The 26,763-nt window shown below is 33.0% G+C and overlaps 1 long non-coding RNA gene across 1 annotated transcript; it reads right to left on the minus strand.

The window, feature by feature from the left end:
- Positions 1-244: 244 nt before the first annotated feature.
- On the minus strand, positions 245-12,935 carry LOC122536075. The gene is made up of 3 exons (XR_006308325.1): positions 12,924-12,935; positions 5,358-5,359; positions 245-353 (listed from the first exon to the last, which is right to left on the minus strand). It is a non-coding gene; the product is annotated as an uncharacterized LOC122536075 (long non-coding RNA).
- Positions 12,936-26,763: the final 13,828 nt, after the last annotated feature.

Here is a 26,763-nt window from a genome sequence, read left to right on the forward strand (position 1 = left end):
AATTTGTTTCGTTTTCTAATTTTTCTTTTTTTTCTTTATTAGTTTGTTTCTTTTCTTAATTTTCTTAGGTTAGTTCGTTTCTTTTCCGATTTTTCTTTTTTTTCTTTATTGGTTTGTTTCTTTTCTTAATTTTCTTAGGTTAGTTTATTTCTTTTTCCAATTTTTTCTTTTTTTTCTTTGTTAGTTTGTTCCTTTTTTTAATTTTCTTAGGTTAGTTCGTTTCCTTTTCCAATTTTTCTTTTCTTTGTTAGTTTGTTTCCTTTTTTAATTTTCTTAGCTAGACCAAACAATCAAAATCAAACGACTCGAATTAACCTAATGACATTTCATATCAAAACTCTGTAACTTTGTTTCTAACTCTTTCTTACGTTGTCTTTCGCCATTAAACATTATTTTCGCGTACCGCAGGTTGGGAACCGCTGGTCCAAGTGACCAATCAGCCATCAGTTAGTTTCATAAAGTTTTAAAAGTCAATTGTATCAATTTTGTGGTATGCTCTGGTATTCCATTGCACGTGACAATAGAAAATAAAAAAGGGAATAAGGAAAGTGTTCTACTCCACTTTCGAGCGGCCCATCAATTGAACTCTGTTACAGCAGATTTTCCTCGTAGACTATTTCGATAAATGTGGAAGAGCACGCGATGTGCGCTTCATTGAAAGTCACGCGTTGCGTGGCGATTATTCAGTAGAATTCCAAAGGAGGGGGGAGGGGGGGGAAGAGAATGCGATGCCTAAACAAATCTTTGTGTTTTTTCCGGCAAGATTTATGACTACAACGAAACGAGGGGCCTCTTTCGTTGTCGACAGCTCGAATGAAGAACGAACCAGCGAAATTATTGAAAGTATACTACTCACCATCTTGACTGTAGATAAAGATATTAACTTTGGTCTCCCCATTTGAAATCAGAGACCGTAATTATTAATATAACCAGAATAAAAAGAATTATGATCAATTTTTTCTTTTTTTTTTTATTAGAATGTTTTTACAAAAGTGTTTCTGTTGTTCAATTTCGTCGAGAAAAATTTATTTCTGCTATTTGTAGCAGTAATCGGTAAAGTTGTTTGCAATAGTTACCGACGAGGGAAATTTATTTCGACCCCTTCCTCTTTGTTAATTTTCGTGATTTATGTTAGAAAGTAACTTTATGGTTTGGAGAGATCGAGACGTCAACAAATGGAACGTCATCACGAAATGAAGTTTTGTATAACAATTACATACTAAGAAACTACTATATTACGTCATTAATTTGTGTTAAATATTCCTTGAATATTCAACATTCGGTAGATTTCTAGTTTAACAGCTGTTTCTCAATTTACAGCCTGTTTTAATTTTCGAAATATGATTTTCTTTTCTTTTTTTTTTTTTCTTTTTTTAAAGACAGTAACAAAAACTGTATAACTGATTTCTCGTTTCAGTGATAAAATAAACCTGTAACAAAGCCAGCCAAACTCGAGAAACACTCGCTAGAAATTTACCCAGTACTCAAATCGGATTGTTGCTCGAAGAAAATCGGATTTTTGGATCTCGGTATGCGCGGCATGTTAAAAAAAAAAAAAAAGAAAAAGTCCACGCGTGTTCAGAGATTTTCAGCTGAAAAAAAAATATATCACGCGTTATATCGAGCTAAGAGAGAGAAATTACTATGATCGCGAGTGACATTGCGCGCTCGTTTACGTCGCTGAGTGATCCAAGAGTACACGTTACCATTTCGTAAAACGTTCCTCCGTCTGAACGAGCAACGCTTTCAGGCTCGAAGCGCGAAAATCTATTCAGTACGCTTAAGGTAATAACACGGTGAGGGTCGATAAGTTCGATCCTCTCAGTACCATTTACCACTGCAAATTACGGTCGATGATGTAATTTCATATAATTTCCCTTTCCTGCGCCAAACAGACACGTACTGTACTTTTCTATAAACAGAAATATATGTTTATGTACGTAATGTATTATACAGGGTGTTCCAATAACTTTGTCCACTTTAAATATGTATCTCCATTACTTTTTTTTTTTTTTTGAAGATACTTGGAAATTTCATCAAAGAAAGTTATTTGGATATCTGTAATGATTGTTTTGTAGATGGATTTCAAGGTCATTTTCGAAATCCCTCGAGTTGTAATATTGAGTTACACTCGTGGCAGGAATTATTAGGTTTCGACTTGAAAGAGAAAGCAAATCGTGAATACATGGAATACGTATTTTCTCGAATTTTTTATTTCGATACAGAAGCTTGATAAATATTGAAATTAATCAATGATTTATCAATAATTGAATTAAAAATTTAATTTCACCTTTGAACGTTCTTCTTCTAATTCTTTCAATTCATAGATAGCTGTTACTAACTGATTGTTGGTTAACTAAGTAAACTTATTTGATAAGTTCATTTTGATTTTATTTAAAATAAAAATCAATTTCTAATATAATAATTCTTTTAAGATTAATATTTTTTTATTATATTTATAGATATACACATCAGGATTGTCATTTTGCTCAATAATTGTTAGTTTTGTTAAATTGCCAAATTTTAAGTCTTCATAACAATTTTCCAAAAAAAAAGAAAACCTTACTGTTGCAGATAGTCTCTCCTCTATACTAACTGTATTTCGTTTTCCAATCCTTGGGCGAATTTTACTCAAAAGAGGCGAATTTTAATAAAAAGCAGAGTCATTCGTATACAGACAATTGCCATAATCACTAGATAAAGTTTTCCGTTTTATATACACTTTTAATAACGCGGAATTGGATATATCTGATTAACCATCATTTTAGCATTTAACTCCTTAGCTTTCACAGTTAACCCTCTCGCATGACGGTGGCTGGGTCTGCGGTGACCCGTTTCCTACTTTGTGTGTGAGTCATATAAAGTTAGCCTGTAAGACTACGATTTGGCGATAAAAAATGGGATCATATTACGTTTATAATAAGAAGTCAAATCGGCGATGAACGCGCGTACGAGTCAGTTCTGAAGAAGCAGTCATAGTAAATGATCGGAAGTGCATTGTTTTCAGTATTTTTCATTAGTAGTGTTCTTTAGTTTTGTAATATTTTTCATTTTTTGTATTCTTTAGGTTTTTTAGTATTTTTCATTTTTTTGTATTTTTCAGTCTCTTAGTGCTTTCCATTTTTTAAAACTTGAAACTTCCAAACTCGAAACGATCGAGATGTTTTATTTGCACAGGCAATGACAACAAATATAGCGCTAAACGCAGCAATTGTCACAATTTTGTTTGTAGCAGACATAAATGCAATCTAACGTATTAGATACAACGAGAATAAATAATATTATTTATAGGGTAATAAAAGTAGCAAAAGGTGTTTCTATTTCCTACTATCCTATTGTTATAACAGTCATAATAAAAATACAAAAAAGAAATAAAATGGAATATCAGCTATCAACGACTACATATAGGCGTACATCGTTCCACTGGAACGTGTGAATGTATGTATATATGTAGTCAGTAGCTTGGGTCTCGCGAGACCCGGCCACCGGCCAGTACGGCCCGTCATGCGAGGGTTAATATCATTGACGGAGCTGGAAGATGACCCATTTTGAATATTTTGAACGATGACACGAAAAATTAAAGAATCGACAAGATTGATACATGCGTCGTTGTTTCAACGTATGTGGAACGAAAAAAGATAACAGATTCTCAAAAAAAAAAAAAAAAAAAAAAAAACAGTGTAACCAGGGTAATTACGAGGAAAAAAAAAAAAAAAGAAAGAGTCTAGACGAGCAGAGTATCTCCGGGGAGCGAGACACATTGTCAGTAGATTCAATTACAGGTAGTTGAATGCAATTTGAAGAACGCGCGCCTCGTTGGAAAGAGGATCCAACGCAAAAGTGGGAGGAGAGGGGAGGGGAGAGAAGGGGGAGGGTGTGCTTCGACAAACGCAAAAACGGCCGCTGATAACCGATCTTTTACAAGTAATTCCAGTCACTTAAAGCGGGACAACAGCACGCAATATCCATCCCCACTCCGTTGAGTACATAGCAACAGGCGCAAGCATGCGCTGTTGCTGCGAGAACTTTTAAACCGGCCAATCACGTAACTTTGTAACGAGCCTTTTCCTCTGGGCACACGAGCCCAGCACGCTGCATGCAAGGCGGTGGTAACTGGCAAAAGTCAAATCGCGCGTTTACGTGCGATTTATCGGTATCGGGGCCCCGTCGAGTCGTAAGATTTTAAAGCAACGGCGATTACTGTTATACACAGATCCGGCCGTTGTTTCAACGAAGCGAATGCATTGGCATGGGAAACGCTGGCCACCAGACGCCGGCTGTATTAAACCGGAAATTCCAGCGTTTTCCCTTCGACAAGCTTCGAACCTTCATTTCCTCTTTCTGTCGTCATTTTTTTTTTTTTTTCTCTCTTTCTTTCGATCAGGTGTATTAATTGCTCGACGATTATTAATCCTTGGACTATGATAGATAGATAAATTAGGTAGATATACGCTCGCTCGTTGTTCCTGTCAAAATTGACTCTTTGATTAAAACTGGATTTTTTAGTTTTATTTCCATTGGGATCTCGTTTTGCAAGTAATAATTCAGCTTCTAATCTTTCATCTTTTCATCTTAATCATTTCTTCGGTACTGAATCGCCGTGTACTTTGATTAAGATCCGAGTCGTGGTGAAAATTTTGTATCTGGCGTGATTGTGAACGAGCAGCGTTGAGTGCATTATTCGGAATAAAGAATATTGGAAATGATAATCGAAATCGAGTGTTATTTGAAAATTTGTTTCATTTGACAGTGTATAATACACAAATGTATTTGAAATTACTTCTTTCAGACATACGAGTTATTTAATTGAGATAATAATTGTTCAAGATTGTTTAAAACTGTTTTAAAATAATGCGTAACTTGTGTTTATAATTTAGAGAGAAATTAACTAAAAAAAAATTTATGAAGAAAGAATACGTGTTAATTATTTTTAAATAATTATCAATGTTATTAAATTTTTTAAATACTTATCAGTATTATTAGATTTTTAAAAAATTATCAATGTTATTAAATTTTTTTAATACTTATCAATGTTATTAAATTTTTTTAAATACTTATCAATGTTATTAAATTTTCTAAATACTTATCAATGTTATTAAATTTTCCAAATACTTATCAATGTTATTAAATTTTCTAAATACTTATCAGTGTTATTAAATTTTCTAAATACTTATCAATGTTATTAAATTTTCTAAATACTTATCAATATTATTAGATTTTTTAAATACTTATCAATATTATTAAATTTTTTTAAATACCTGTCAATATTTTTAAATGCTGATTCAAGTAAAACTGGTATAAATAAGGTTAATTCTCACGCAGTAGCATAAACGTTTGGCCACCCCCTGCTCCAGAACTCCTCAACTCGAGTCGTCAACTCGATTGATCAAGTCGTCGTTAGTACGTCGGTTGTTATTTTCAAGCTCCGATTTTTCTCTCTCTCCGTTCTTTGAAATTGATTCGTCAGATTTATTACGAACGTAAGCGCCCGTTACTCGAGCAGGGAATCACGGGTAATTGAAAGTTACTCGAAATAATCTCGCCTCGAGCGTGCGTTGCAATATCCTCGGATCGAAGGAGAAATCGATAGCACCAGGCCTTGAGAGACTTCCTCCGCAGATTTAGCCGTTTGTGCCATTACCTCGCGTACCCAAGTGCGTTACTTATCTTTACGAACCACCGCGTTAATAGGCGCTGGCAAGCGGAGCTGTCTCAGCTCTCGGCTAATTTTTATCTCGACCGGCGCGCCATCAGGCGGCGGGAAAACGACTCGCGAGCCTTTTATTAATTTCCATTAATTCGCAACTCTTAATTCTCGAGGAATCAAAATCTCTCTCTCTCTCTCTTCGGAGATCTGACCAAAAGGACCAACAGATCCTTAATTCTCGAACGTCAAGAAACCACGTTCCGCGCCATCAAGTCGACCGTGAACACACGAGAAGAGTATATTTCCAGTATATATCCTCGAGTTAAATTTCACTCGTCTCTGTCTAGAGGCGCTGCGATCTCTAACTGCGCTCGGCTCATTAAGAGCCAAGTGAAATTATGTTGCACGAACGCGACGTTATTGCCGGAATTATGTGAATGGTTGCGGTTATTGTAGGAAGAACGAGCCTGCAGACTGACGAAGGTATCGCGAGATCTGTTCAAACTTTAGTATCCAATCGAATTGCACTGTGGTAAATGAAATATATCTGGAAGTGTCTAGTGGTATGTCCAAACAGTATGTCGCAGAGCGATTTATTATAAATTATAATATTATTATATTATTATAAAGTATAAATTAAGTAAAGTATTATAAATTATAATATAAAGTATAAATTAAGTAGAGTATTATAAATTATAATATAAAGTATAAATTAAGTAAAGTATTATAAATTATAATATAAAGTATGAATTAAGTAAAGTATTATAAATTATAATATAAAGTATAATATATAAATTTATTTTATAAATATATATATATATTTAAAGTATATGTATACTGTATAAATTAATATATATATTAATTTATTATTATATATAATTATTATTATTTATAATATATATGTATATATATTTAAGATAAATTTATTTTATATTTTATTAATATATAAATTATTTATTTATTATTTAATATAAAAATTATAATTGTATAATTGTCGTCCAAATTTAGAAATTTGGTCATTTCTGAAGTAAGCTATGTATACAGGTATAGTACAGTAATAGGTATAACAGTATAGTACAGTAGGTATAATACAATAGTAGGTATACTATAATAGTAGGTATAGTATAGTATAACAATATAGTAGTAGTATATAGAATATAGTACTAGATAGAATACAGTAGATGTACACACACTTTTGAAAGTGGCACCGTAGTTAAGATTTTCGTTAAAACGTAAAAACGTCAACTTAGAAACGATACTATCAACGTTCCAATTTATACAGCATCGTTCGCGCTGTTCATTATTTAAAATACACATACGTGTACGTGTGATACGTGTGTAGACGACGAAATAAAAATCTCCCTCGAATACGTATAGACGGTTCAACGCGTGCTGAAACTAATGGGCACTATACGTCTCAGAATTAATTACATGTTGCTTCTTACTGCAACACACACACATACACATACATGCAGTTCCAACAAGGCACACTAAACATCAATGGAAACGCTCGAGCACAGCGCTTGAGGATAAATCTTCGAGTGAACTAGTAAACAGGGCGAAATAATACAGAAAGTCGTAAAGTTGTCTCTCCTCTCTAGGTGTAAAACAGCGGGTTGCCATGCGCGCGAAATTACCATCTCCATTAATTGATTTCTTTTTTCTTTCTTTCTTTCTTTCTTCGTTCGAACGACAATCGTTATTCACCGTAGGTTCGACGTAAATGGCGACACGCACCTGTGTGAACGGGCCGCAAGCATGCAACGCGTGGCTCGCGGAAACGGATACACGTCACGGAAACAACGGAGATTGATCGTCGCCGGTTGTTGTTACGTAACTCGGCCAAGAAGCACGACGAAACACCCTGCAGCAAATTTTTCAGATCGTCGAGTCTATGTACAGGGTGGTCCTTTACAAACACGTGTTTTTTTAATTTTATTATTATTATTATTATTTTTTTTTTTTTTGGAAATGTAGTTGATGGATTTTTTTCAGTATTATGTATTTTCAATCTCCAAGGAATAACATAACCTACAAAAAAGAGAGAAAAAAAGAATGAGAAAGTTGTGACTTTTTTCAAACCTCTCGATTTTTTAGTGGCAACCATACCAGTGTATTATGGTACGTTATGTGAAGAATGTAATTAACAATGATGGAAAAAAATTGTGACTGTTAATCAATGATCGTTAACGGGTTTTTCTTTTTCTCGTTTGTAAAAAGATTGAAATAATTGACTAGCTTAATTCTTATTTTCGATGAGATTGAAATAAAGAGGCTGAAATTTTCTCGCTGTACGACTTTTTTAAATTTTTTCCTCACTGTTTCATCGAACTTGGAACATTAGAGATTTTTATCAAATTATCGACAATTTTTCATTGTCGTTGGTACAGTTATGTTCTCCACTGTACATCATCGAATGTGTTGAATTTATGCGAAACACGTTCACATTATATACAGGGTGTCCCAATAACTTATTACCTCGAATATCTCTGATTAAAAAAAGAATTTAAAAAAATTTTTCTTATTATTAAAATCCTTTTAATAATTGGTACATCATGTGAAATTATCTTCAAAACAAAAAAGAACGAATTTCGATACACTTCTGATTCACAATAAAGGCTACTTTTAATGAGACCAAAACGAGACCAAAACGAGTCGTTGCACGATCTCCTTTTATACCAATTGAAATTGATTATCAAACAAATTTTTCATCGTCGTCGTTTTAATTATGCTCTTCGCTGCAATAGTATTCGCAGCGACCAGAAAATCATGGCGGCGCGGGAACTCGGCGCAATGTTAATCCTTCGACAACGAAAGCACGGTGTCCTGTGCCGGAGTCATTTCTGACCCACGCGGACATTTCACTGACGCATATTTAGATTGGCTCACCGATACTGTACTAACACAGAGTGATGGTCGTTCGAGAATATATGTATATTTGAATTAATATGTCTAAGCTTCCCAAGCCCTCGTTTTCGGAATTTAGGTCGTCAACTGCACACAGTTGAAACTCGAGGACCAAAATTATCTCGTGCCTGTCGAATATTGCTCGAAAAATTTCTTCTCTTGAAGATTTTTCTGTTACAAGATACAGTGTAGAAAGAACATACGAGTCTAACGAAAATTTCAATCCGAATAGTTGCAACTTTTGTTCGATTCGAACAGGAGAAAGGCAACAAAAATTTTTTCCAAAATTAAAGTGGACTTGATGCGCGCGAGTGAGCACGAAACGAAAACAAAGAAGACAGAAGTGTATCGAAGTTCGTTGTCTCGTCTGCCGCGGGTCTGAGCGCGTATGCATCTGTACTAGCGGCAGCATTTTTAATCCTCCGTCTACTGAAGCATGGAGCACTGTACCGGAGTCATTTCTGACCCACACGGACATTCCACTAACACATATTTAGATCGTCCGAGGTCCTCACCGATATTGCACCAACACAGTGACAGATACCCGACTCATGCAGGAACATGTAGGAGCATACAGGAACAAATAATAATCACATGAATAATAATGTTATATTTATTTATATTTATACATTGACGAGAGACAATCGCTGTATCCTTGCTAACTCCAATACGTTGCCAATTACGTCCAAATTCCTGGTTTTCTGCAACTACATTATCCACAGTTTCTGATACATTGTCTTCCTGCATCTCGACTTCGAGATCTTGCATTTCGAGTTCAGCGTCACTGTTTGATAGATACACTTTCGTTGTCCGATGATTGTTCACTGTCAGGGACGTCGTGTGCATACCGAGCGAGAGAAGACAAAGAAATATTGCTCGTTGGCAATGAGGACACTGCGTCAACAAATGGAAACGACAAATAGAAACAACGGGAAAAAGTAATAAAAAGAACGAAAATAATAATTGCTTCGATTTGCCGCACACGTGTTTCCTCCTCGGAGCGTTAACCAAAAAACTGATTCCTTTGTCTTCAGTGTTCGTCACTTCGGTACCTTGGCGGGCACGTGTTAGCCACTTGGCGTTCGTGTGTTCAGTGCGATCAGGTTTCAGCTACTAACGCAAGCAGCTCCCATCATTGTGTGCGTTATAGCTCTCGACACCAGTCAAAAATGACACCGGCACAGTAGGCGGAGAGAGTTAAGAAACTCGGGAATCGCAGTTTTACACGCATGTACAATTACTATTCCACAGACGTGAAGTGAAACGTTGTTGCCACTCTCGCTGTTTAACGGTTTTAGTCTAGACGTTCGCGATTACCGTAGATTTCTCGTCCGATCGAATTTTTACTGTGCATTCAATTCTCGATATACGAACGACGTTCATATCTTAATGCACGCAACGGCTCTCTCTTCTATTTGTCTTGGCGAAGAGTCGGCTGATAGCGATTTCTCCTCGATTCCAAATGAAATTCGTTATTGTTCAGATAAGAAGTTACGTGAAGTAAGGTTAAGGTTTCTCGTCAACGTTTGATTTCCGTCCATTCGCTTGGAGTGAAAGTTCGAGACTCTCGTGAAAAGAGTTTTACTTTTACCGAGTTTTGCGTAACTGACATTTAAATGTATAATTTTTCGTAATCGTTAGGGAAACACTCGTCGCGCGGCCGATGTTATTCGAAACGTGTTTCGTCTGCTCGCGTCCCGTTGTTTTCTGTTTTTCGCGAGAAGCAATTCGCGTTTTGCGAAAAACGCGGCCCAGCGCCCAGACTACACAAAGAAGCTGGATTGCTTCGTCGCTTTCGTTTCCTTTCGTTCTTTTAACACATACAGAGTGGAAAGAAAAGTTTGTTCCTTCCATTTTAATGGAAACAACCTTGAATCTCAAGTTCAAGAAAAATTTTTTTTTTATTGTATCCTACTCGCCACGGAGACAGAACTTTTCCAAGGAACCATAGTTCTTTTAAAAAATGGTAAAAAAGTTTCTCAATCATTTTGACGTCACGGACGCGTGCGCGCTAACAGCGACTTAATGTTCTGGACGCGTGGATTTTTATCAGGCTTTCACTAACATTTATTATAGTTGTAGCATCGGTGAGTCTAAATAATCAAATGATGAAACTAACTGTTAACATTGTAATATAAACGTTACACTCACACGTCCAGAATCCATAAACGCACGGCTGTTAAAATTTATGGTTAGGTTAGGGAAATAAATTTTCGAATAACATTTTATTTCAATTACTATCTCAAATATTATTGTAAATAATAATTTTCTATTGCAGAAATACTATTATAGTCATATTAATAATATTATTAATTATAGTTATATAATATTATATTAATTATATTAATAATATTATTAATTATAGTTATATAATATTATATTAATTATATTAATAATATTATTAATTATAGTCATATAATATTATATTAATTATATTAATAATATTATTAATTATAGTCATATAATATTATATTAAGTATATTAATTATATTATTAATTATAGTTATATAATATTATAATTATATTAATATTATTAATTGTAATTAGGTAATAATATTATTATAGTATGAATAATATATTAGTTATTATAAGCTAGTTATTATAAATAACTAGTTGCTAGCTTGTAATAACTAGATATCATAAATAATATATACGAAATATTATTACAGTTATTATAAATAATAATTTCTTATATACTTTGAACAATTATTATTTCAATTAATAATCCCCATCATCCCAATCATCCCCATTGCGTATCATATCACTGTCAAGTGAAACAAACATTCGAATAACATTTTATTTCAATAAAAGTACCTACTTCAATTACTGTTGTTACCGTTTCATCTCAAATACAGCTCAGCGTCGTTGGGAAAGGAGCTCAGAGTTGGTACAAAAGGGGACGTTTTACCACCACGCGCCCCATTCCGGCCATATTTCACTTTCCAAAGAGGAAACACCAACGGAAACTCCAGTTAAAGTCGAACTACTTATTTGCATTCTCCGCGAAGCCTCGCAGACACGAGGGCCTCCCCCCACCGCGTTTGTTTCAAATTAATCACCTAAACGCGTCGCGGACCAACGAGTCCCAGACCTACCAGTCGTGGCATTCGTCGTGAGTGAAGTTGTTGCGCACGTGCCACGTAACAGTTACCCCGAACACCATCGCTATTCGCTATTCGCCGTTTCTATTCTATTCTAAGTTCCTTCGACCGGCGCGCTCACCACGCCATTTCTGTGCCACTAATAATCATCGAATAGACGATCGTTGTCTCGCAACTGTCGTTGCGGTTCTCTATCCACTGTGTCGCGTCGTTCGAGTCGTCTTTTCGAATGTAATTCGGCATTTTGAACTGGAACGGGGCGACGTTCGAGGTTATTGCCCCCCCTTTTACAATCGACCGTGTAACAAGAGAGGCAATTTTTTTGCGGAACGAAACGTGGCTTTTCTCCGCGGAGGGAAATTTTTCGGAGAACTCTTTTAATCAGAGTGATCGTGAATCTTTTTTCTTTAATATCTCTGTAATATCTCTTCGCCGATCGTGGAAATTTCTACATATCAAAAATATTAAGATGAAGATTTATTAAAATAATATTAAATAAAATACTCTGTGTATATATTATGTTTATTAAATATATTATATACACAATATATTTATTAAAATAATATTAAATAAAATACTCTATATATATATATATATTATGTTTATTAAATATAATATATACACAATATATTTATTAAAATAATATTAAATAAAATACTCTATATATATATATTATGTTTATTAAATATAATATATACACAATATATTTATTAAAATAATATTAAATAAAATACTCTGTGTATATATTATATTTATTAAACATAATATATACACAATATATTTATTAAAATAATATTAAATAAAATACTCTTTGTATATACTATATTTATTAAATATTTATTAAAATAATATTTATTAAAATAATATTAAATAAAATACTCTGTGTATTGCTCACATATTTTGCCTATTTTTCGTGCACATTTTCCACAAAACACTCTCAGTCCAATCGCAAAGCACACTAATGAAAAATATATATCGCACTCGAGAATCTTTGCGAAATTTCTCCGACAGTAGAAGTAAAATTTTACTCGGGCATTGAACGTTGCAAAAGTTTGCAAACTGACAACAATTATTTCTTAATAATAATCGTGTATCGACGACTGATGCTCAATGGTAAAAAAAAAAAAATCTCGAAGACGAGAGGATGAAGGAGATTTAGGACGACGAGGAGATGAGACGCGAGAGCTTAAAGATAGGAGTGGAATGTAGGCTGTCATCGTTTGAAATAGAAAACAGGCACTCCGTTGAAAACTGTGTGCCCTTCGTACTCTCCTGTTCTTGAACATAAATCACAAAGCAGTCGAAATATCCCCTAATTTCTCATCATTCACGTCAGTGCAGTATTTCAGTCGATACGGTGGTGCCCTCTCAAGCGTCTACACTCGGGACCAAAAGCTTAACTAACCACTCTTGCGCTGGCAACTGATTGCGGACCATAACGAGTGACCAACACCGTATTCGACAATAATTCGTCGCTTTCTTTTTGAAACTCGTCGGCACGATATCACCGCGTAGAAATTACTGAGACGTTATTTGTTTTGCCTGTGTTATATTTCAATGTAAAACTGAGGAAACATTGCAATTTTGGGACAAAAAATTCTTGACGTCATTCCGGTGGCCGGGTCTCGCGAGACCCAAGCTACTGACTATATATATATATACATACACGTTCCGGTGGAACGATGTACGATATGTAGTCGTTGGTAGCTGGTTCAATTTTATTTCTTTTTTGTATTTTTATTACGATTGTTATAACAATCGGATAGTAGGAAATAAAAACACCTTTTGCTACTTTTATTACCTATAAATAATATTATTTATTCTCGTTAGATTGCATTTATGTCTGCTACAAACAAAATTGTGACAACTGCTGCGTTTAGCGCTATATTTGTTGTCATTGTCTGCGCAAATAAAACATCTCGATCGTTTCGAGTTTGGAAGTTTCAAGTTTTTAAAAAATGGAAAGCACTGAAGAGACTGAAAAATACAAAAAAATGAAAAATACCAAAGAAACTAAAGAATACAAAAAATGAAAAATATTACAAAACTAAAGGACACTACTAATGAAAAATACTGAAAACAATGCACTTCCGACCATTTACTATGACTGCCTCTTCAGAACTGGCTCGTACGCGCGTTCGTCGCCGATTTGACTTCTTATTGGAAACGTAATCCCAACTTAATTAACTTTCTATAACTCACACGCAAAGTAGGAGTCACCGCAGACCCAGCCACCGTTATGCGAGGGTCAAGAGGCGAATTATGCTTGGCGAATCCCGCGAATTGGCGCCAAAAGAATCAATGCGCTGGCAGAGGGTAATGTTACGAAGGATCGAGTCCAACAACAAGCGTATTGGCGCGGCGATTGATTCATCGTGCAGACAACCAGCGCGCGTGCAAGACAGAGAAAAAGAGAGAGAGAGAGAGAGAGAGAGAGAGAGAGAGAGAGGGGCGTGTGGTCAACGGACCGAGCCGTAAGATTTACGGTGCCTTAATCGCGGCATGGTAATTTGTAGAATTGGAAGAGGAGGTGGAGAAGGAGGCGACAACAGCTAATCGAATTAGCGAATTAATTGCGTTATTAGACGCTACGGGGGCCAAACTGGTACCGGCAGGCACGCCAATAATCGTAAATCACCGGATTGAATCCTGTTGGGGATGCCGATTCGGCTCAGAGGCACCACGCGCCTCGTTTCCTCTTCTTCTTCTTCTTCTTCTTCTTCTTCTTCTACTTTTTTTCTTTTCCAAGCTGCTCGCTATATTAGCGAGGTGCCAAGCGTTTTTAATTAGGCTTATTAAGTCCCAAGTTTCTTTAAGCGACGTTTCTTAAGGATCGATTTTCTTTTTTTCCCCGGAGGTCCTCGAAGTCGAGATTCCTGGACACCCTGTAGAAACAGACTCGACTCGACTTGGTGGAGAAATTAGCTTGCTGGGCTTTAACATCTTGCGCTGAAATGACGTGCCAGTCTTTCCATACCAAAATTGCGATGTTCCCTTTAGGTATGTATTAAGTACGTTTAAGTATAAACCCTGAGGCGAAACAAATAACAAATTTATCGCCACTTGGTAATTTCTGTTTCAGTGATGTATTGACGAGGTCAGAAAGAAAGCGAAAGGATTGTTTGCAGTACACACGTTGGTTCGGCCACTCGTTATGGTCCGCGATCCAGTTGCCAGCGCAAGCTCGTTAATCGAGATGAATCGAGAGGAAGTACGAAGCGGAACTGCCGCTTTCAGCGAACACCACCTTTCAGCGAGACAAGATTGCAAATTTTCCGTGAATTATGCGGTGGCACGAGCGTGTTGTACGTTGCACGCGAAATAATTACGCTGTTAGACGAGGTTCTATGGTTAAACCGGGACCGCGCCGGATCGGGCGTGCGTGTATTTTCGTGTTACCATGTTAAAAGGGGCCGCCCTCGTATAAAACCACAGGGAACAGAGCGGTGTGTCTGTCGGTGTCTTTCACGCGAGAAGACACATTGCCGCGCGACTTTCAGTGGTTCTTACGTTCTTTTGGAGCTTGCGCTCTCTCGAGCATACTACTCGAGACTCGTCGTTCAGTTGCCATTAACCCATTTGCGTCGCGAGGCGAACTGCTAGCGTCCCGCCGGAGTGGATTGCAAAACGCGCGGGGCAACTCGCGAGCAGCAGCGATTAACAAGTCTTGTGTTTATTATTTAGGTGAAAGGCTGTGGAATTAATTAAGTCGAGTAACCTTTTACTAACATTGGGTTTACGATCACTTTTTATATATATATATTCATGAATTGACGCATGTTCCGCAGAAAAGATCGATTTAATTAAGTTTTAAGGAAATACGTTTCAATATGTATATATTTGTAAATTTGTGAATTTATGATATTTATATTGTATTTACATTTTTATATGTTTATGTATTACATTTACATTTCTAATTTATATTTTTATATATTTATATTGTGTTTACATTTTTATGTGTTTATGTGTTGTATTTACATTACTAATTTTTATATATTTACATTGTATTTACATTTTTATATGTTTATGTATTACATTTACATTTCTAATTTATATTTTCATATATTTATATTATATTTACATTTTTATGTGTTTATGTATTACATTTACATTTACATTTCTAATTTATATTTTCATATATTTATATTATATTTACATTTTTATGTGTTTATGTATTACATTTACATTTACATTTCTAATTTATATTTTTATATATTTATATTGTATTTACATTTTTGTGTTTATGTATTACACTTACATTTACATTTCTAATTTATATTTTTATGTATTTATATTGTATTTACATTTTTGTATGTTTATGTGTTGCATTTACATTTCTAATTTATATTTTTATATATTTATATTGTATTTACAATTTTATATGTTTATGTGTTGCATTTACATTTCTAATTTATATTTTTATGATATTTATATTGTATTTACATTTTTGTATGTTTATGTGTTGCATTTACATTTCTAATTTATATTTTTATATATTTATATTGTATTTACATTTTTGTGTATTATGTGTTGCATTTACATTACTAATTTTTATATATTTATATTGTATTTACATTTTTATATGTTTATGTGTTGCATTTACATTTCTAATTTATATTTTTATATATTTATATTGTATTTACATTTTTGTATGTTTATGTGTTGCATTTACATTTCTAATTTATATTTTTATATATTTATATCACATTTGTAGATTTATACATTTACAAATGTAATTATACTCTAATTGTACATTTACAATTATAAATTTAGTTATATTATATTATACAGTTATAAAATATTTATCATGTACTAAATATTTATCGTGCAGGATTTTGAGATCAATATCCTCAATTGATATAACATAAATAGTAAATATATAGTAATAATAGTAAGCATAAATCATATACTTGTAACAAATAGGAATAAAAATAAAAATAAATAGCAAGCAAGTGTTATATACTTGTAACAATAGTAAATATAAACATTGAATAGTAAACATAAATATATAACTGATACATTCTCTTCGTAGAAATATATTTCCAGGCAACTGTTATTTTTGGCCCCCATTCTGTAACGGTCTCGAGATGGGAAAAATACATCAAGTAAAATTCACTAAATCGTAATCATCGAAAAGTCACCACCTCCCTGTCATAAACAACAACTATTACGTAATATTCAAACCGCAGAAGAGCCTAAAATGTCTTTTAAAAAAGAGTTTAAAAAAGTGGGAGGAGTTCGGTTCATCAAGTCCGTAACGATACCCTGTTTCATCGCTGGTCTGTTCCAAGGATCGGGAGGTATCGAGAGATACTTGGAAAAAAAAAAAAAAAAAAGAAAAGGAAAGAACAGATCCTTATAAATCTCCGGCGGAAGCATTCTAAGTGAGACGTTACTGTCGTTTTTCCCATGGGGAAGCCGGACTAAAATTTCAGAACCCTGGAAAAGGGTAAACGTTGCTCTTCGACCGAGCGTCTCGCTCCTCCTCCTTCGGGGTTATTTAGGGGCATTCTTTGAACGCCCACGAACCGCCACCACAAGATCGCAGAAGTTTTTGAAAGCTGGTGTTCCCAGACACCGTTAACACAACGTCAAATCGGGGAATGATTCTCTGTCTAGACTCTCCACTATCGAATGTATTTTAATTAAGTATCGTACGATCGACTATAATTAATGAGATTATGTTCTACCAATGAGGTTATGTATTCTAATTAAATATCGTACGATCGATTATCAAGGTTATATTCTACTAGTAAGATTATGTATTTTAATTAAGTATCTAATTAAGTATCGTACATTCAAGATTATGTTCTACTAGTGAGGTTTTATATACTAATTAAGTATCGTACGATCGACTATCGAGGTTATGTTGTACTAGTGAGGTTATGTATTCTAATTAAATATCGTACGATCGACTACCAAGGTTATGTTCTACTAGTGAGGTTTTGTATACTAATTAAGCAGCATACGATTGACTATCAATGCTATGTTCTATTAGTGAGGTTATGTATTCTAATTAAGTATCGTACGATCATGGTTGTGTTCTACTAGTGAGCTTATGTATTCTAATTAAGCAGCATACGATCGACTATCAAGGTTATATTCTATTACTGAGCTTGTGTATTCTAATTAAGCATCGTACGGTCGACTATCAATGTTATATTCTACTAGTGAGGTTATGTATTTTAATTAAGTATCTAATTAAGTATCGTACATTCAAGATTATGTTCTACTAGTGAGGTTTTATATACTAATTAAGTATCGTACGATCGACTATCGAGGTTATGTTGTACTAGTGAGGTTATGTATTCTAATTAAATATCATACGATCGACTATCAAGATTATGTTCTACTAGTGAGGTTTTGTATACTAATTAAGCAGCATACGATTGACTATCAAGGCTATGTTCTACTAGTGAGGTTATGTATTCTAATTAAGTATCTAATTAAGTATCGTACATTCAAGATTATGTTCTATTAGTGAGGTTTTATATACTAATTAAGTATTGTACGATCTACTATCAAGGTTATGTTCTATTAGTGAGCTTATGTATTTTAATTAAGTATTGTACAATCGACTATCAAGGTTATGTTCTATTAGTGCGCTTATATATTCTAATTAAGCATCGTACGGTCGACTATCAAGGTTATATTCTACTAGTCAGGTTATGTATTCTAATTAAGTATCTAATTAAGTATCTAAGTAAATATCGTACATTTATGTTCTACTAGTGAGGTTATGTATTCTAATTAGTATCTAATTAAATATCGTACATTTAAGGTTATATTCTACTAGTGAGGTTTTATGTACTAATTAAGTATCGTACGATCGACTATCGAGGTTATGTTCCACTAGTCAGATTATGTATTTTAATTAGATCGACTGTGACACCGGTACAACCAATAATTTTTAACACGTTTTTAACAAAATCGGGTCGTTTATTTCACGAAACACAGAGGCTGTTCCTCTGTTTCATAGATTAATAATTTTTGTTAATAATGTTATTCATTCACGTTTTACCATATGGTCTTTCATTCAACAGAATTGTGAAACAAAGAAACAAAAGAAATTAAGAAACAAGGACCAGATAACACGTTTCAGGCTGGAGGGAAGAAAATCCGATCCTCGACTTTGGAAAATCGATCAGTGAAAAAATATTTATTTTTATTTCTCATTTTATATACGCCGATAGAAACAAATGACAAACAAAAGAAATTAAGAGACAGGGATAAAATGCGTTTCAGGTTCGAAGGAAGATGCAAAAATTCGATCCTCGAGTTTTCAAGTCACAGGAGGAGAGGTCGTCGACGCGGAGTGCATGAAACGGTCGTCTGTCATAACATTTGTGCCCTTGTGTCGGCGACTTGAATTATGTCGTAACGAGTGGCCACTCGCGAAGGGAAGGGGAACGATCCGACAAAGTAGACATACGTAACTTATGGTCTGACGTACGACGACGCCAAACGAGCGAACACTGCGTCCAATTTTTTTTTTTTTTAACGAGAATCCAGCCAGATCTGATAAACTATCACCGGTCAGGATTAATTCCGGGCTCGACCAGTCGACAATTCATATGCCTGATGGTATTTCATTGTCGTTCGTAATTAAAAGGGATTGGAAGACGTGTGAAGAGAAAAAGAAAGGAACTATGTTGTTCGTTCGTGATTTAGAAATTTTTTTTTCCATCGGCGTAACCTAACCTTATTCAGCTCGACGATAGTCCGCCATGTTTAAGTGCTGCCAACCTGAGGTTTGGTATTTTTGACGAAAATATTCGTCCGTTCGACTACGTTTTAGTAGGAAACAATTGGGGAGGAACGAAATCTGATTTATCACGCTGCGTGGTTGGGAAAGTTAATAAATGATAAGAATAATAAATGATAGAATAGTTAAATAGTTAAATGACAAGTCAGTAGAATAATTAAATAGTTAACTGATAAGTTAAATAATTAAATAATAAGTTAAATAGCTAAATAATTAAATGATAAATATAAAGGATAATAAATAATAAATAATAATAAATACAATAAGATAGTACAATAAGATAATAAATAAAATACATAAATAAAAATAAATACAATAAGATAATAGATAAAATACATAAATAAAAATAAATGCAGTAAGATAATAGATAAAATAAATACAATAAGATAATAGATAAAATACATAAATAAAAATAAATACAGTAAGATAATAGATAAAATAAATACAATAAGATAATAGATAAAAATAAATACATAAATAAAAATAAATACAATAAGATAATAGATAAAATACATAAATAAAAATAAATACAGTAAGATAATAGATAAAATATATAAATAAAAATAAATACAGTAAGATAATAGATAAAATGCATAAATAAAAATAAATATAGTAAGATAATAGATAAAATACATAAATAAAAATAAATACAGTAAGATAATAGATAAAATACATAAATAAAAATAAATACAATAAGATAATAAATAATAAAAAAGTATAATAAATGAAAGTTCTAAAAATACAGAAGCTCGAAATATTGCTAATCTATCCACAACGACCAGAGGAAAGATAAAAGTGAGACTTTACACAAGGGATGCCTTGTCAAGAAGAAATTTTTATCGTTGTCTGTGTACTTGCTTTTTAATTAAATGCCATCGTTTTCGGAGTGAGTTATTATCCTGTTCAATTTTGCGAAACGACTTCGTTCAAACGTTCCAATCTAACATTGACGATTATGCGTCGACTCTGTGTTGGTATTAATCATCGCTGGCGACATTAACGTCTCTGTGACACGAGATGACCCCCAAAGCGAAGAGTCTCGATAACCGTTTGAAAGAGGTGCACCCTCCTTTTTCATGTTTTCGTAATTCACAAAAAAAAAAAAAAAAAAAAACGTGGCTCGAGACAAAAAAATAATCGGCTCGCTGAACCGAACGAGCAACTTGCGGTAGGTCTTGCAGCATGGAACGTCAACGATCTCAACGAAAGCGAAAGTTCGAACGAGAAACGTTTATAGATTTTCCCATGGGAAGTTCTCACACGTGTGTCTCACGAAATTCAAACATTTGTGGGATTTTCTTACGAATACATACAAAGTGTCTCGAAAATAAAATCTGTCCGCTAAGGCCTTCATTTTTGAAAAACACCGAGTTTGAAAATTTATCAAATATTCTTCAATTGGGCAAATATTAGACGTGACGGAAAAGAAGGCTATTCCGCGTGGAAATAAGCAAAGAACGAACAACGAATAAAATTCTTTGTTCTCGGAAAAGTCAGTTAACACTAATTTATCAAATATACACTGTCTAGAATTTAGCTAATTCTAGACAGAAACTTATAATAACTTCGTAAATAAGTAAAGAATCTGACTGTAATTTTCTCATTAAAAAAAAAAAAAAAAAAACATCTGTTATCGTTATTTATTTCGAAATTTCGAAATTTCGTCACGAGCACGACACGTGGACAAAGATTTTCTATGGTGGTGAATGGTCAGAGTTCAAGTATGTAGACAATACTTTGGTGATGTACCACGTGTGACGTGGATCGTCCGGTGATTAGGTACGAGGCTCGTAATCAGGGACAGCGACACGAGTCGCATACCGGCGGACCGTATTTATGTGACACCGTGGCCGATAAGGCCAACAGGCCCAATTAAAACTTGAAAGCCGACCGAACCACGGGAAACAACCCCCCGCTGCCATTTCACGTGGCTTCAATCACTCGATCAGCTTTTCACTCGTACGCGGCCTTTTGTTTCCCTTTCGCCACGCCTCTGCGATGTTCCCGTCACGTGACCGGATCCCACGGGACCCTTTCGACCAGAGAACGAATCGCTATTACGGACAAATACCGGTATTTTTAGGTTACCATTTTATATAATATATATGATATATATTGTATATATTTTGTTGCATATATTGCATATATAATATATATGATATATACTGTATAATTGTATAATTAATATTTGTATAATTGTATATATTATTAGTATATTATTATTAATTGTATAATTGTATTATATATATATAGTATATATTTCATTGTGTATATTGTATTATTGTATATATTTTATATAATATAAACGATATATATTGTATAATTGCATGTGTAATATTACATTAATTAATATTTGTATAATTGTATTATATATATTATATACATTTCATTGTGTATATTGTATAATTGTAATATTTTATATAATATTTTATATAATATATAGTATATGTAATATTTTATATAATATATAGTATAATATATAATATATGATATAATATAGTATATTGTATAATTGTATATATTGTAATATTTTATATAATATATATGATACATAATACTGTATAATTGTATATGTAATATTACACTAATTAATATTTGTATAATTGTATATATTATTAGTAAGTGTTATATTATTATTAATAGTATTGATTGTATAATTGTATCATACATGTTGTATATATTTCATTGTGTATATTGTATAATTATTGTATCATATATGTTGTATATATTTCATTGTGTATATTGTATATATTTCATATAATAAATAATTTATATAATATATATGATACATAATATTGTATAATTGTATATGTAATATTACATTAATTAATATTTGTATAATTGTATATATTATTAGTAATTGTTGTATAATTACTAATAGTATTAATTGTATAATTGTATTATATATATTGTATATATTTCATTGTGTATACTGTATAATTGTATATATTTTATATAATATGTAATTTATATAATATATATGATACATCATATTCTATAATTGTATATGTAACATTACATTAATTAATATTTGTATAATTGTATATATTATTATTAATAGTATTAATTGTATAATTGTTATATATATATATTGTGTATATTGTATAATTGTATATAATTTATATAATATACATGATACACATTTTATAATTGTATATGTAATATTACATTAATTAATATTTGTACAATTGTATATATTATTAGTAATTTTTATTGTGTATATATTATTGGTATTATTAGTAATTATTATTATTAGTATTATTAGTAATTATTGTGTATATATTATTAGTATTATTAGTAATTATTAACAGTAATTGTATAATTGTATTAGTATAATTGTATAATTATTAGTAATTATTAACAGTAATTGTATAATTAATTGTATAATTGTATCATATATATTGTATATATTTTATTGCGTATATTGTACACATTGTATAATTGCATATATTGTACACATTGTATAATTGCATACAATACATTGCATATATTGCATTATACACTGTACAATTCTATATATTATAACCCCACGTATCGCATATATATCATACACATCATCGTATACATAATTGTATACATTTTGTATTTCACAAAAATTTATAACAATACAAAACACGAAAAAGAATTTTGCGAAAGGAGAACGAACAGACTCTTATATATATATAGCCTCAAGGCGAGATCTCCAGGAAATTTCGCGCGAAACGAGCGATCGGTGAAGGGACGAAAAAAAAGCGAAAACGGCGCTGTGAGAGTACCACCAACGCCCAGCGACGTCTCGAGCATCGTAAGCATCGTAAGAACATAGAAACGCGATAAGGTAATCCGGTTATTCGGCGATTTTCGTCCGTGGAGCATCGCGCCCGGTGGCATTAACGATCCGTTATTTCTTCGCGCGTACGTCCTGTTCGTCGCGTTTACACCTCTGTTACAGCGTTTTTATCGTCCACCTTCTCCGTTCTCTCGTCCTTTCTTAGAGAAGCTTACGAGCTACGAACGTTCCGAAATAATTCCTCTGGACGACACGACCGAATGAAGAGATTTCCACGATGCTCGATGGTGGACACGAGAGCAGAAGGTTGAAACGACGACGAGGTGTTAAAGTCGTACGTATACCGGCCTCGTCGACATTTATTCGGCTCGACGGTTCTCAATTCTCGCTGCGGGAAATATAGGCGCGTATAAATTCAGCCACGCAGGGGCGGTGCAACATCGAGAAGAACTTAACACTTAGCCGACCGATCGGTGTGAGAGATCTGCCCACTTTAAAGTAAATCGGTGAACGACCGATCGGGGGAGATCTGCCACTTTGACTTTAGCGACGCGTTTCTCTTTTCCTGTAATTATCAGTTACTTGATCTGAAATTGTTTCGCAATTACTTACGAACTGTTTCTATAAAGCACAATATATATAGTTGGTGAAAAAAATAAAGTTGATAAAAATACTGTTAAAAATGTCTAGAGGCAACAATGAAAATTTAAACGATGATAGTTGTTCATGGTCTCTCTATCAGACTGTTCTGAAGACAACGATATGCAGATAGGCGACGATGAACTTAACGACAATGATAGTATCATTGTTCCCACGCAATTTCGTTAAACGAAAATGTTTACTGAGACGTAATTTTCTAAAACATTTTTAATATCCACGTAAATCTTTTTATTTAAAACAATTCTTTCATTTATCATATTTCTTCTCTCTTCTAATCTCGTGGGGTTTCATTAAAATTTTTTCTTTTGTACTTTTATTTTAATTAATTGTAATATTTGCCTCCAATTATTAAAATTGAAATTAATATCAAATAATATGATATACAATTAATAAACCAAAATTAATATGAGTTAATAATATTTTGAAATTAATTTAAATTAATAAACATTGTGGCTGTGTATCACAGTTACCTTAAATAAAATTGACCACTTAAATAATTTTCAGACATCTTTTATTTCAAAAGACTTCACACTTAGCCGACCGCGCGCGCCACAGTAAACTGTGTACGATTTTCACCGCGCATTTGATACTATCTATTTGAAATGAAAGAAGTCTGAAAATTATTGAAGTGGTCAATTTTATTTAAGGTAACTGTGATACACAGCCACAATGTTTATTAATTTTAATTAATTAATTTCAAAATATTATTAACTCATATCAATTTTGGTTCATTAATTGTGTATTATATTGTTTGATATTAATTTTAATTTGGAGGCAATATTATAATTAATTAAAATAAAAGTATAAAAGAAAAAATTAATTAAAATAAATTAATTAAAAAATTAATTAAAAATTTATTAAAAAATTAATTAAAATAAAAGTATAAAAGAAAAAATTTTAATGAAACCACACGAGATTAGGAGAGAAAAGAAATATGATAGAATTGTTTTAAATAAATGAAAGAAAGAAATGAAAGAATTGTTTTAAATAAAAAGATTTACGTGGATATTAAAAATGTTTTAGAAAATTACGTCTCAGTAACATTTTCGTTTAACGAAATTGCGTGGGAACAATGATACTATCATTGTCGTTAAGTTCATCGTCGCCTATCTGCATATCGTTGTCTTCAGAACAATCTGATAGTGCGGCCATAAACAACTATCATCGTTTAAATTTTCATTGTTGCCTCTAGAAATTTTTAACAGTATTTTTATCAACTTTATTTTTTTCACCAACTATATATATATATATATATATATATATATATATATATATATATATATTGTGCTTTATAGAAACAGTTCGTAAGTAATTGCGAAACAATTTCAGATCAAGTAACTGATAATTACAAAAAAAGAGAAACGCGTCGCTAAAGTCAAAGTGGCAGATCTCCCCCGATCGGTCGTTCACCGATTTACTTTAAAGTGGGCAGATCTCTCACACCGATCGGTCGACTAAGTGTTAAGTTCTGCTCGATGTTGCGCCGCCCCTACCCTGCGTGGCTGAATTTATACGCGCCTATATTTCCCGCAGCGATAAGCCACTCTCGTCTCTTGTCACGTCGCGTAGGTTGAGTCGTTTCGGTGAAATTAAATAGAGATTTCCGTGCTAATGGCGTTCTAGATGGGCGATGAGGGGACGAGAGGGATCGTTCGTTTGTATCACGCGATGCAGGCTGAGTCGACGATAATGGCCTGAGCAGGGGTATGAGGCAGCGATCGTGGATAATAAATATGGACAGTTCATTTAGCGCGGAACGAAGGTGCGTTTTGATACGAAGATTCCCCGAGTGCTTCCGGCCGTTAGTAAGTGAAACAATTTTTCAGTTGCGAGTTGCCAAGGCGAGTGGTCGAATTTTATGATTTCCTTGCCTGTAGATCTAGTCTGGGGTCGAATCGTCCAAGTAATCCAATTGAACGAGCAAAGAAAGTCGACAGTACAGTCAAGTACTACAAATTCACATTAAATGTCGATCGTAGGACCCTCAGGAAGGAATAAGAACGCTGCCTGAAGACTATAAATGACAAGTCAACAGCTGTAATAGCTGTGAAATTTCTCCTGCGAATCGACAGACAATCACGCTCGTCTCGCCTTTCAAGTCACTTTACTAACATCTAAATTACTTTATACTTGTAAAAAGGAGGGTAAAAGAGTCGACGAACCCCAGGAATCGCAGGACAATACAGGTCATAAAAGGAAGAAAGAAAGGTCAATTGGATCCTATTCGAGCTATTAAACGAGTTGGACGAGCTCCAACATTTTTTGTATAAACGTTGAACTGTATAATTGTATAACTAGTATAATATATATAATAATATAATTGTATATAATTATATAATACTTTATAATACTACATAATGCAATAATGTATAAAAATATATATATAATAATATAATTGTATATAATTATATACATAATTGTATAATTATATAATACTATATAATACTATATAATACAATTATGTATAAAAATGTATATAACAATATAATTGTATATTATTATATACATAATTGTATATACAATTATATAATACTATATAATGCTATATAATACAATGATATATTTGTATAAATGTATAATTAATATATAAAATTATAATTATTGTATAATTAATACATATATTAATATACATAATTGTATAACTTGTATAATAATTTAATATAACTGTATAATTTAATATATATTTTTTACACACACGTGTGCGTGTGACGAACGCCATTAATCGACAGAAGCAACAAAGGAAAATTCATTTGGAAGAAATTTGCAAACGTAATCTGATTGACAATCAGGATATTGATCAAATAATCAGTAATCACTGAGGGAAATAATGAAAATCATTGTAATCGAAGATTGTACACTGTGTTTAATAAAAATGTGGACACCATTTCTCTAGAAAGAAATTTGCACAGTTTTA

The sequence above is a fragment of the Frieseomelitta varia genome, unplaced genomic scaffold (assembly GCF_011392965.1).
Source record: "Frieseomelitta varia isolate USP_RPSP 00005682 unplaced genomic scaffold, Fvar_1.2 scaffold_797, whole genome shotgun sequence".
Lineage (NCBI taxonomy): Eukaryota > Metazoa > Arthropoda > Insecta > Hymenoptera > Apidae > Frieseomelitta > Frieseomelitta varia.